A 12,206-nucleotide genomic window follows, 5' to 3' on the forward strand; every position below is an offset into this window, starting at 1 on the left:
CTTGATACAGTTTTTAATTTGAATTGGGATTAAATATTTGACAGCATAGGTTTCTGACCGCAAATGAGTGTGGTCCAAGAATTTTGAAATTGGAAACATTGTGTTTTTGTTAAGATTCTATATTTTTATTTTGACCCATCTGATGAGTTAAGCCATTCTCCAACTGATTTTTATATAGTTTGTTAGGGGAAATGTTGGAGCATTCAAACTAGTTTAAACCCACCACATTTTGTATGTGCCTGTTCCAAGTAAGGAAGGAGTTAAATTGAATGGTTGTTGCTTGTTATATTTTATAGTTCATTGTTTTGTGCTGTTGTACCAATGTCCCATGGTAGGAGAGGGTTTTGCGCCATCCAACTATTTCATCTCCGCCACATTTCGTATGTGGCTGTCCCAGTCAGGAGCCTTTAATTCAATAGCTGCCGTTTGTTGCTGTTTTAACATATTTGTTTTTCGTTCATTATTTTTAACATATATTGGCTGTAAGTTTTCTCCTTTGAATTGTTTTACATTTGTAATTTGATGTCCTTTTATAGCTGATTATTCAGTTTTTATGGGTTTTTAACCTTGTAAAAAATCTGCAAGTTGACCTATAGTTGTTAATGACTGCAACATTTTTGCCTCTTGAACAGAGTTGTCTTGCTGGCAATCATACCACATCTTCTTATCTCATTTACCTATAAATATATGGTTAGATTCAGCAGAAACATACAGGTCCATGGATTCACAATATAACAAAACACCTTGTGTTCATCATACAAAATTTAATTTTAAGACCTGTTGGACCTCAAAACGGACCAATATGTATGGCAAACTGTTTTACTATTTATAAAAATTTCAAGAAATCTCATGTAATATATAAGATATGTTGTATATTTAAGGAGATATCTGATAAAACATCTCATATATGATATAAAAAAAAATATAGTTTACAAGATATCTAATAATACTTTAAAAGATATCTTTCAAAGTATATGAGATATCTTATAAAGAAAATTATGAGATATCGTATAAAGAAAATTATATGAGATTTCTTATAAAGAAAATTATATGAGATATCTTATAAACTATATAAGATATCTCATAAACTATATAAGATATCTCAAACTATTTAAGGTATCTCATAAACTTTATAATATATCTTATAAACTAAAGAAGATATCTTATAAACTATATAATATACATTATAAACTATATAAGATATCTAATAAAGTTTATGAGATTTAATGAAGTTATAATAAATAGCAAAACAGCTTGCCATAATTCTGCTCAGTAAGCCCAAAAATTAAAGTCTTATTTCACAATAAGATTCAACATATCAAATGGACCCAATATTTGAATTTTTTTTTGAAAATTTGGCCCAAAATCACAAATCTAAACACAAGTTTTAATTCAATATATCTAACAATCCGAAGAATTCAATTTTTGATGAAGTCCATTTATCTTCAATTTTGGACCCTTCAGATCTCAATATGGACCAGTTAATTTGAAAATTGGGATAAAAAATCAATGTCTAAATTCACTTAAGATTCAGCATCTTAAAAGGGACACCACATATTAAATATTTGTTGAAATCAAACAATTTGGATCCTTTGGACTTTGATATGGACCAATTTAAAGTGGGGTCAAAAATCTAAATGTGCAGTTATATCCAGCATTTTTCATAATCCCAAGAATCAAAGACTTTGATTTTTCTTTTAAACACCATTTAAATAGCCATACCATTTTATGATTGCAAATGTTTGCAGTCATAAACATGTTAAAAGAGTAAGTTGTCCTAAAAATTTACCTATATTAATCACTTATTCGATATTTTATCTGTAGTGTATGAGAAATTAATTTCTTTGCTAGCTGATCATGGCTTTGTTTCATTGATGTGCAGATAATATATATTACACTATTCATTCTTGAACCATTCACTTAAAAAAGGAAAGGTTTGAAAACCCTAATTTCATATACTGTAAATTCAGAAATTATTGCGCATATTTATTATTGGGATTTTATCATTTTAAACTAAAATAGATTTTAATTTTTGAAATTAATATTTAGAAAAGTCCTGTTTGATCTACTCTGCTGTGGTAGTATTCTTTACTGTTAACAAGCAACTGGAAGTTGTATTTGACTTGTACACAAATTGTTTATGACATCAAGGAAATACAAGATTTTTTAATCATCAAAATAGGGAAGATGGTGCCATTATGAACATCATGACCAAAGCAGCTTTTTACTTATTACTTTAATTACTAGAAAACTTGCTGTGGTCAATTTGTTTTTTTTACTACTGTTCTGCTTTCGCTGTTAAAACCATTTGAGATTGGCAACAAACACAAAAACTTCATAATAGTAAATGATTGCTTTATTGAAAAGGCAACTAAAAATTTAATTTCTACGTAGCATATATACCATCAGAAATACTCATTAAACATCACTCCCAAATCTTCAATAGAAAACATAATCCTAACACATATTATACCCTTAAAGCAACAATAAATATAATTCTCATTTTTGACTGAAGCATAAAATATGACACTTATAAGTATTGATTGAGTTTTTGCCCATGAAATAGTCGGACATCAAAACAACGGAAAAGTGTAAGCGGAACAGAACTGACAAACCTGATTCGTAAAACCAGGTCAATATTAGCTTCAATGCAAAGTACATAAACACTATACTAATACTATATCTATCTGGAAATTTTTTGTCCTATGCTAGTACTATCCTGACCATATTTCACAAATACTTAAAACCTCTTTCCCACCCCTAGTGATAAAAGGGTTGTGTTTTTTCTTCTCTTGTCATATTTATTGACCAATTTATCATTTTGTATACTATATTGTGTTGCTCTTGTTGCATACAATGTGTGCCTTTAAGTAAACTAGTAATAATAATAAACTGTTATAAACTTAATTAACATGAACTAAAACAAGAATGTGTCCAAAGTACACAAAAGTGCCCCACTCACACTATCATTTTCCATGTTCAATGGACCATGAAATTGGGTAAATAATCTAATTTGGCTTTAAAATTCGAAAGATAATGTCATAAGCAACATGTGTACTAAATTTCAAGTTGATTGGACTTCAGCTTCATCCAAAACTACCTTGACCAAAAACTTTAACCTGAAACTTGCACTTTCATTTTCTATTTTCAGTGGACCTTGAAATTTGGGGTCAAAAGTCAAATTTGGTCTTAAAATTAGAAAGATCATATCATAAGCAACCAGTGTATTAAGTTTCAAGTTGATTGGACTTCAGCTTCATCAAAAACTACCTTGACCAAAAACTTTAACCTGAAGCGGGACAGACAGACGAACGGACAGACAGACGAACGGACGCACAGACCAGAAAACATAATGCCCCTTTACTATCGTAGGTGGGGCATAAAAAATATTGTACTAAAATTTTCCATAATAAAAACATATTCAATATGTCAAGTATTTTTGATTTCATAGTGAAAAAAATAAATATCAAAGTTAAAATAATTAACCTTGAAATTAACGTAACATAACACATTACTTCATACAAGAAAACTAGATACTTATAGATTATCGTTGATCATCTCAACGAGATTGATTTTCTCGCTTGAGCTGGTACAGCGAAAGTGAGAAAAGCAATCGAGTTGAGATGACCAATGATAATCTGTTTATCGCTATTTTACCTATGACGACGTTGTCAATTTCATGTAAATTTCGTTAGCAACGCCACGTGGCCTCCTTAGTTTCTAGCGATAATTTTTCCATCTCAAGCGAGAAGCATGATATGAAAATTATCACAAAAAAAGATCAAAAGAAAAATGCACAAAATAGCGATAACTAGTTTTACATATTTTAAAGAAAACAGATATATAATATAAAATTCATCACAATCACTGAAAACAGATATATTTGGATGAGACATTGCTGATACATGTATAAACCTTTGATATAAATTTCATAAATGTGGAAACTAAATGAGGTTGGAAGTTCAGATTAAATAAATGTTTTGTTTTAAGAATACCTGATTTCTACTTAAAGATACAAAACATGCGACATTGACAATGAAACAAGGGACATTTATTCACTCACAGTTTCTCACATATCAAAGTTTACAACAACAAAAAAACATCACAACAAAATAGTTAGAATATATACAATAAATAGTTAAATGCCATAAATGATGTTTAAAAAAAATAGTCAACAGGTTTCAATTGATTAAAAACTTAAAGTTTACAATAAACATGATAAAATACAATTAAATAAGTAAGAGAAAAATGAGCAAGAGGAACTTTTAAGAAAAAAAAAACCAATAAAAAAGACGTTACACACAAACCTAATTTGAGAAATAGAATTTACAATGAACTAGTTAAATATACAACAGTGCAATGAGCACATTATATGCCTCTCATTTATAACATTCCATAATGCCTATATTTCATATCAGAAATTTATAAAAAAAAAAAAAAGCTTAAGGAAGCTCACATCAATAGAAATAAAGCAGTCATCAAAGTTCCATGAAACTGCTCAAAGCACTTATGAATTCTTGTCCGAAAACAGGAAAATCCCCCTTTTTTTTAACAAAAAAATCCCCATAGCTAGGAAAAGTAAAATCTAAAATTTCAATCAAACGAAAGGTAGCTCATTTCAATAGAAATAAATAATTCATCAAAGTTTCATGAAAACCACTTAAAGCATTAGCCAAAGGCGTGGCAAGAAGAAAATGAACGCAGGGTAAACCCAGTATACAACTTCAATAAAATAATTACTATCACATGCCAAAAAAAAGCTTCTTTTCATTATTCAGGTTCTCTATTTTAACAGTAAACTAAGGAAAATAACTTTCCTTTCCTCAGACTCAAGAGCCTGGTATAATATTAAACCCATTGCAATGATGATAGTGTTTAGGATCAAACCATAAAATAAATTTGTTGTGACTTCCTGGAATTCTAATGATAAATCTTTTTGCTGGAGTATTGGAACAATGATCTAGATTTTCTGGAGCTGGTTTATTAAACTGTTCAATTACATCTACCAATAAAGTCAGATACTGAAAAAAATAAAATAACATCTATTAGATTATTTTGTGTCAGATTTAACAGTGCCATTTAAAATCTATTCAATACATCTCTGATTTCTGCAAACAAAAAATAGTATCCAGAATTAGAAGTCTTAATATTATACCTATTATTCCTATATACATGATTATACAACTATTGTTTCTGTGAATCCATATATTTTCTTATTTTGTCTGTGCATTCTCTACATTTTCTTATAAATTTTCTGTGCACTCTCTACATTTTCTTCAGTTGACATTCTGATATTTGATATCTTATTTCAAATCAATCAAACTACTGAACCTCATAAATTTTTTTGTTAAATCATTGGACAAATAACATAAATTTTAATAATTCTGATATTGTACATATTATAAAAGTGCTGAGGGTGTTAAAATATTTTTGATATTATTTGTCACTTGTTGAATATGTTTGCTTAATATAGTTGACAACCTGTTGAAAGTTTTAATTGGACTAATTGTTCAAAGCACAAAGCTATGTACACTATTTCAACAAGTTAAGATTTGATGGCAATCCGATTTTAGGTGACTTGTGTTTTAGCTGGTATCAAGTTATATGTCAATCAATGGGGATATATCAATTAAGGCAAACAAATGTGTAAAGCATGAAAGGGATGAATTGAAATTAACCTGACAACAAGATCTTCAAAAACTTCATGGACTTCTTTTATTGTGCTTCTTCAACAATTCACAAATGTTCACTTACACCAGATCTTGCAAGTCCACTTGTCAGGTACTTTCATGGTATGCACCTTACTTCCAGCTTTAACTTTCCATTATATAATATATCACTGTAATTAAAAAGTGTGTAATAAATGTATAATTGAAAGAAGATCCTAAATCTACAAAACTGTACACAACTTATTTTTGTAGACTATTAGTATTACTTTTGAAACTTTTGTGAGTTTAAGAAAGAAAGAAAAGGCACATATGTTGTCTGTCAGAGGTAAAGCAGGGAAGAACAAGAATGTTTCCTCAGTACACGAATGCCCCACTCGCACTATCATTTTCTATGTTCAGTGGACCGTGAAATTGGGGTAAAATCTCTAATTTGGCATTAAAATTAGAAAGATCATATCATAGGTAACACGTGTACCAAGTTTGAAGTCGATTGGACTTCAACTTCATCAAAAACTACCTCGACCAAAAACTTTAACCTGAAGCGGGACAGACGGACGAACGGACGAACGGACGGACGGACCAGAAAACATAATGCCCCTCTACTATCGTAGGTGGGGCATAATAAAAAGCCAGTCTTACTAGGTAATTTGATATTGTTCAACCCAAGGCATTTAATTGGAATGAAAATTGTCAGGATTAACTAAAATTTGGGTCTTTCCTAACAGAAATCAATAGCATTTTGGTTGAAAATCACAAGAATAAATTGCTGCTAAGTCAGCTGGAAAGGGCTTTCCACAAAATCTACTATCCCTGAAAAATAAGTTGGTTTACATATATAATGTTAAGTTGTTACCATAAATAAACATACAACTTTCAGAAAACTATTAAATATTACGATTTTCTTTAAAAATTTAAGATATGCAGTTATTTATTTATAAATAAACACAAAAAAATAAGAGAAATAAGTTTCATTTTAGTTTTGTTGTGATTGGTGGTTTCTTCCATTAATCATACACACACCCAACAGCTCCCAATAGTAGTGGAAGACACAAAAGCATGGTATCCAAAGTACCGGTAAGACTATACCTAATCACATGCCGGTCAATGGACAATAAACTGAAATCTTTGTCATAAGTGGATCAATGTCACATTTCCTAGTCAGGCTTGTTTTTTTCTTCACTATTTCATCTCTGACAGACAAAATGTAAGCATAAACCACATGGTGTGTCTTAACTTCTTCCCAGTACTGTGTGTTGATTAAAGCTGAAATCATCCTGCATGCACTCATGTCAAGTGAAACTGAAAATTCTTCAAGCCTAGAATAGAGTTGGGAATACAGGTGTATGTTGCAGAATAACATTTTATATACTCTATATATATAATTCATACTAGGATTTTTAAGTTGCCGCAAACCAAAATCACAATTGAATGTGACCAGTATTTTAAGTTTCCTCACTTGTCATGCTTGTGTTAAATTATAATAAAATTGAAAAAAGAGTTTTTCAAATGATGCATTATTAACAAGAAACACAAAATAAATCTGAATTTTTAGGTAAATAAGGGTAATAACTCTTAAAACAGTAAATGTCAAAATTAACTTGATCTGTCATTCATGAACCAACTTGCATTGTCACAGTTCTTAAAGAACTTTAAAAAAATTTGGAAAGAGATTTTTAAAAAACTTTCAAGGTGGTCGTGGATAATTATATAAGGGGCATATTTAGTCATAACTCTTGAACAATAAACATCAAAGCTATCATAATCAAACTTGACCAGTATAAAGTATTATCCAAGTGGTTTAAATTTCATCAGATTTGGTCAAGTGATACTGTAATCATCATCATAAAACTAAAATTTTTAATGGTGGACAGACAGCATACTGACAATCATGTGCATCAATAAATGCCCCATCTTTTCAAGATAAGGGGTATAATAATAATTGCGTGTCAGGAACAGTTCAATACTTGCTAGCATTTTTAGTAGTAAGATATTTTGTGAAAGGTGTAAAGTCTTTTACAATATATACTTTTTTAAAACCTATCTGATTTGATCATGTTGATAATGTCAATGTGATAAACAGTTACGAGAATCCAGAGGTTTTCTGATGTTAAGCTTTATGTCTGTCCTTGCCCAACAAATTTCTCCATGCATTTTCAACAGTTCCTTTATTTTTCGTCAGTTAATAGGAATTATATATTCTGCCACTATAAATGAGAAGGTTGACCTGAAATGTATGATAAAGATTTCAATTTATACAAATTAGTTTCCAGATCTCTCCTAAAAGATGTAGTGGAACTAATGTATGAACACAATGTTTTCATAAAATTTGAATGAGTAAATTTTCCTTTGAGGTAAAGCTTGAAACAAGTAGAGGTTAGGTATGCTTTTTTCCATTAGGGATGTCTATTAGGGATGATCAATTTAAACATACTTGGTGTTCATGGGAGGCCATTATAAAATGGGGGTATCCACCAATATATAGTGAAAAATATATATTTTCATTTATATTTTCACCATGTTCACTGATGTACATCTTTTATCGTACTTGACGCTCTATCATAAAGCAGATTTTAAAGTGCCTTTCCTGAATTTCATGTGTTTCAAGTAAACAGCCTTTTTGTATTTGAGTTTGGTGGAAATTAACTCTCAATACTAGAAAAGATCAACTTTTGTAAATCACATGTACAAATGTAGGATATAAATGACATCAAATCTAAATTTTATACCATGAATACATGTTTGTAGTGTAAAACAAGAATGTGTCCAAAGTACACGGATGCCCCACTCAATCAGTTTCCATGTTCCATGGACAGTGAAATAGGGTAAAAATCTAATTTGGCATTGAAATTAGAAGGATTATACTCATTACTATAGGGAACATGTGTACTAAGTTTCAAGTTGATTTGACTTCAATTTCATCAAAAACTACCTTGACCAAAAACTTTAACCTGAAACTCCCACTTTCATTTTCTATGTTCAATCGACCGTGAAATTGGAGTCAAAAGTATAATTTGGCTTTAAAATTAGAAAGACCATATCATAAGCAACAAGTGTACCAAGTTATAAGTCGATTGGACTTCAGTTTCATCAAAAACTACCTTGACCAAAAACTTTAACCTGAAACTCCCTCTTTCATTTTCTATGTCCAATGGACCGTAAAATTGAGGTCAAAAGTATAATTTGGCTTTAAAATTAGAAAGATCATATCATAAGCAACAAGTGTACCAAGTTATAAGTTGATTGGACTTCAGCTTCATCAAAAACTACCTTGACCAAAAACTTTAACCTGAAGTAGGACGAACGAACGGACGGACGGACGAACGAACGAACGAACGAACGAACGGAGCCACAGACCAGAAAACATAATGCCCCTCTACTATCGTAGGTGGGGCATAAAAATCTTTGTTTTATCATATTTAATATATATTGGACAAATAAACAAACCTGGTTAAATAAATGTCTTTTACATCTATTCTTTCATTTATTTTGTTTTATACATAAATCAGGTAATTCAGTTTTTCTCCTTAGAATTGTTTTACATTTGTTATTTCAGGACCTTTTTAAGTTGACTATGCATGGCATGGGTTTTGTTCATTGTTGAAGGCATTATACATATGTTCAGTGTCTGTCTATGTTGTGATGTTGTTTCAGATAAGGGTGAAGGTTGGTACCTATCAAAACATTCAATCCAGCTGCATTTGTTTGCACCTTTACTAGTCAGGAACATGATGTTTAGTGGTTGCCATTTGTTGATGAGGTTCATAAGTCTTTCTCGATTTTTATATACCCCGGTAGATTAGACTGATGGTTTTTCTATTTGAATGGTTTCACACTTGTCATTTTTGGGGCCCTTTATAGCTTGCTGTTTGGTGTAAGCCAAGGCTCAATGTTGAAGTTATAGTACTTTGACCTATAATGATTTACTTTTAAAAATAGTGACTTGGATGGAGATTTGTTTAATTGGCATTCATATAACATCTTCTTATATATCTAGTGACCTATAGTTGTTAACTTTTATACCATTCACTGAATGTTACTGTCAAGTTTTTCATCAGTCAAATGTATGAATGGTAACAGAACTATATATTGTTCAATGAACATGATTACTGTAACGTACTCATATCACTCATTCAATGTTTTACAAGTCCCTGTCATTTAACATGTTAGTGATGTTTTATATAATAACATAAAAACCAGATTTTTTAAATGGTTGTCAAACTATTATAGATTAGACCACAAGTTTTCTCTAAATTTCACATTAGTTTACATTTTTCATTTTGGTACAATGCTGTTATAGCCAACCAAATGGTACATGTACATGTATAACAAGTTTTTCTCAATGCTGAAGGCAACATGTATACATGGTATATGGTTTAACATCCCCTTCATTTGAACTCATGTGGATAGTTGTCTCACTAGCAATCATCAACCACATCTCCTTATTTTAATATGGAAGGAAAGAAATTAACTATTAAGAATCATGATATTCATTGAAGGATGTAAAAAAGGGGGAGAAGATGCAAATATGGCAATCAAAAATAGACACAACAATTTTTAAAAAGACAAACAAGAGTTATATCTGTGCCTATATTGCTCACCTGAAGAATAAAATCACCAGTTTGCTAATTCAGACTTTTATATATTTTTTTGCAATTTACAGGTTTAGCTTTAAGCTCCTATAACATGTATAACTTTCAGATAACAGCCAAAACTGAAAAAAAGAAGTAAAAAATCAACATACATGACATAGTGGACTATGCATTTTAAAGGACTTTTCTTATTGTGAGGGGGGATAGGACCTTTATCGGGACTCCGGGATCGGGTGTTTTTAAGCTCAGGATTTCGGGATTGACCCTTTCGGGATCCGGGAATCCTTTTTTTTGGATTTCGGGATGTCGGGATTTGCTTTATTTAAATTCGGGACCTCGGGATTTCGTTTTTTCAAGTCCGGGATTTCGGGATCAAGACCCCTCCTATCCCCCCTCTATTGTTGAAGGCTGTACACTGTTAGTGACCTATAATTATTAGTTTCTATGTCATTTATTGTGAAGAGTTTTCTCATTGGTAATCACCGACATGCCAATTATTCTCTTTAAATTAATGTATATATTTAAAAATGTTTTCAAAATAACAACAAAAAATGTGTGAATAAAAGTATAGTACAAGTTGATAAAAAGATTATATCGAAACAGGGGGTGTCACGGAATAGAAGTTCCTTCATATAAATTTAAGTTCCGAAAGGAAAAATATTCTGGAATATTATTTCCAGAGGAATAAAAATTACAGTATATGTTCCGCACGGAATAAATGGTATAGAATATGTGTTCCTACAGGTATAGATATTATGACATTGTTTATAACAAAGTTTCCAGTGGAACTTCAAATATAAGTTGACACCAGTGATCGGGACCAAATATTCACTAATTTTTTAGGATATATATTCATCGTTAGGTTGAACCTTTTTACATGTTCAATTTTCACCTGAGCTCCTATTTTTTCATGGAAAAAGCTAAAAAAACTGGAAATGTATATTACTTCAGGGGCAATAACTCCAAAACAGGTTTATAGACTTTTCTCCAAATTTCAGTCAAAAATAATACGTCTTGTCATGCTGATCCATTTTCCAGCTCAGTAAACTTTTAACCTAGCTCCTAAACATATCGTGGTCACAGTAAAAAAACTGATAAAAAGCATTATTAAGGGGACAAAAACTCCAAAATAGATAACTGATTTTTTTTATACAATTTTATCTTCTTCTCCACTAGCTATATATATGGTGAAACTCCCTATTACTCCTGATTAATGTACTTGTATTGCTTGTTAAAGTTTCATCCCTATAACTGTGGAATTTATCTTTCAGAATAGGATAGATTTACATTGAAAATGTCTGGTTACCTACTATCTGTTCCAGTGAGAGATAATGGCCGCGCCCCATCATCAACATCGTGGTAGATCTAGCTAAGTTCCGAATGGAAATGAGTATTTTCCGAAAAGAAAAAAAAATTACAAGTGTGGACACATATCGGTGTGGATAATAAAATAGAGAGCACTTGAGGCAGAGCTGAGCATGTAACTATGGTTAGATGCCCAATGGTGGAAGGAGAAGCAGTACTATATATAATTCTACATATGAAAATATGGATCATCTATAAAGGGGGGTTAAAGATCAGTTATACCAAGGATTTGTATAGTAAGATATTACTATACAAATCCTTGGTTATACTAGATTAGTAATTGTTAATTTTGTATTAATATGTTTGAGAGTGTCATTATCATTGAGTTTATATATTGGTTGTGCCCTCTCTTAAAATGTTCTACGAGCTATTTCTTTGTCTTTTACATATAGTTCAACTTGATGATCTTCTATGTGAAAGTGTGTGCAACGGTGAGTCCGATGATCTCGCCTTTTAAGACTGAGGTTATGTGTTATAATAGTCTCAGTTTCAGATAATAAGCAAAAAAGCAAAAAAACAAATACCAAAAAAACAAAACACGGTGTGTTGCGGGGGTCGACATAAGTATATCATTCAAAAACTT

The 12,206-nt window shown here is 31.0% G+C and overlaps 1 long non-coding RNA gene across 3 annotated transcripts; it reads right to left on the reverse strand.

Moving 5' to 3' along the window:
- Positions 1-2,341: 2,341 nt before the first annotated feature.
- LOC139517162 (uncharacterized) lies at positions 2,342-11,715 on the reverse strand. Of its 3 annotated transcripts, XR_011663096.1 has the most exons (6): positions 11,565-11,715; positions 10,268-10,380; positions 7,696-7,893; positions 6,756-6,985; positions 5,755-5,839; positions 2,342-5,021 (listed from the first exon to the last, which is right to left on the reverse strand). It is a non-coding gene; the product is annotated as an uncharacterized lncRNA (long non-coding RNA). The 3 variants fall into 3 exon arrangements; XR_011663095.1 differs by lacking the exon at positions 7,696-7,893 and having other exon boundaries at positions 11,565-11,666; XR_011663097.1 differs by lacking the exon at positions 7,696-7,893 and having other exon boundaries at positions 6,690-6,985; positions 11,565-11,666.
- Between the last annotated feature and the right edge of the window lie 491 nt (positions 11,716-12,206).

This window comes from Mytilus edulis, chromosome 3, assembly GCF_963676685.1.
Source record: "Mytilus edulis chromosome 3, xbMytEdul2.2, whole genome shotgun sequence".
In the NCBI taxonomy this organism is placed as follows: domain Eukaryota; kingdom Metazoa; phylum Mollusca; class Bivalvia; order Mytilida; family Mytilidae; genus Mytilus; species Mytilus edulis.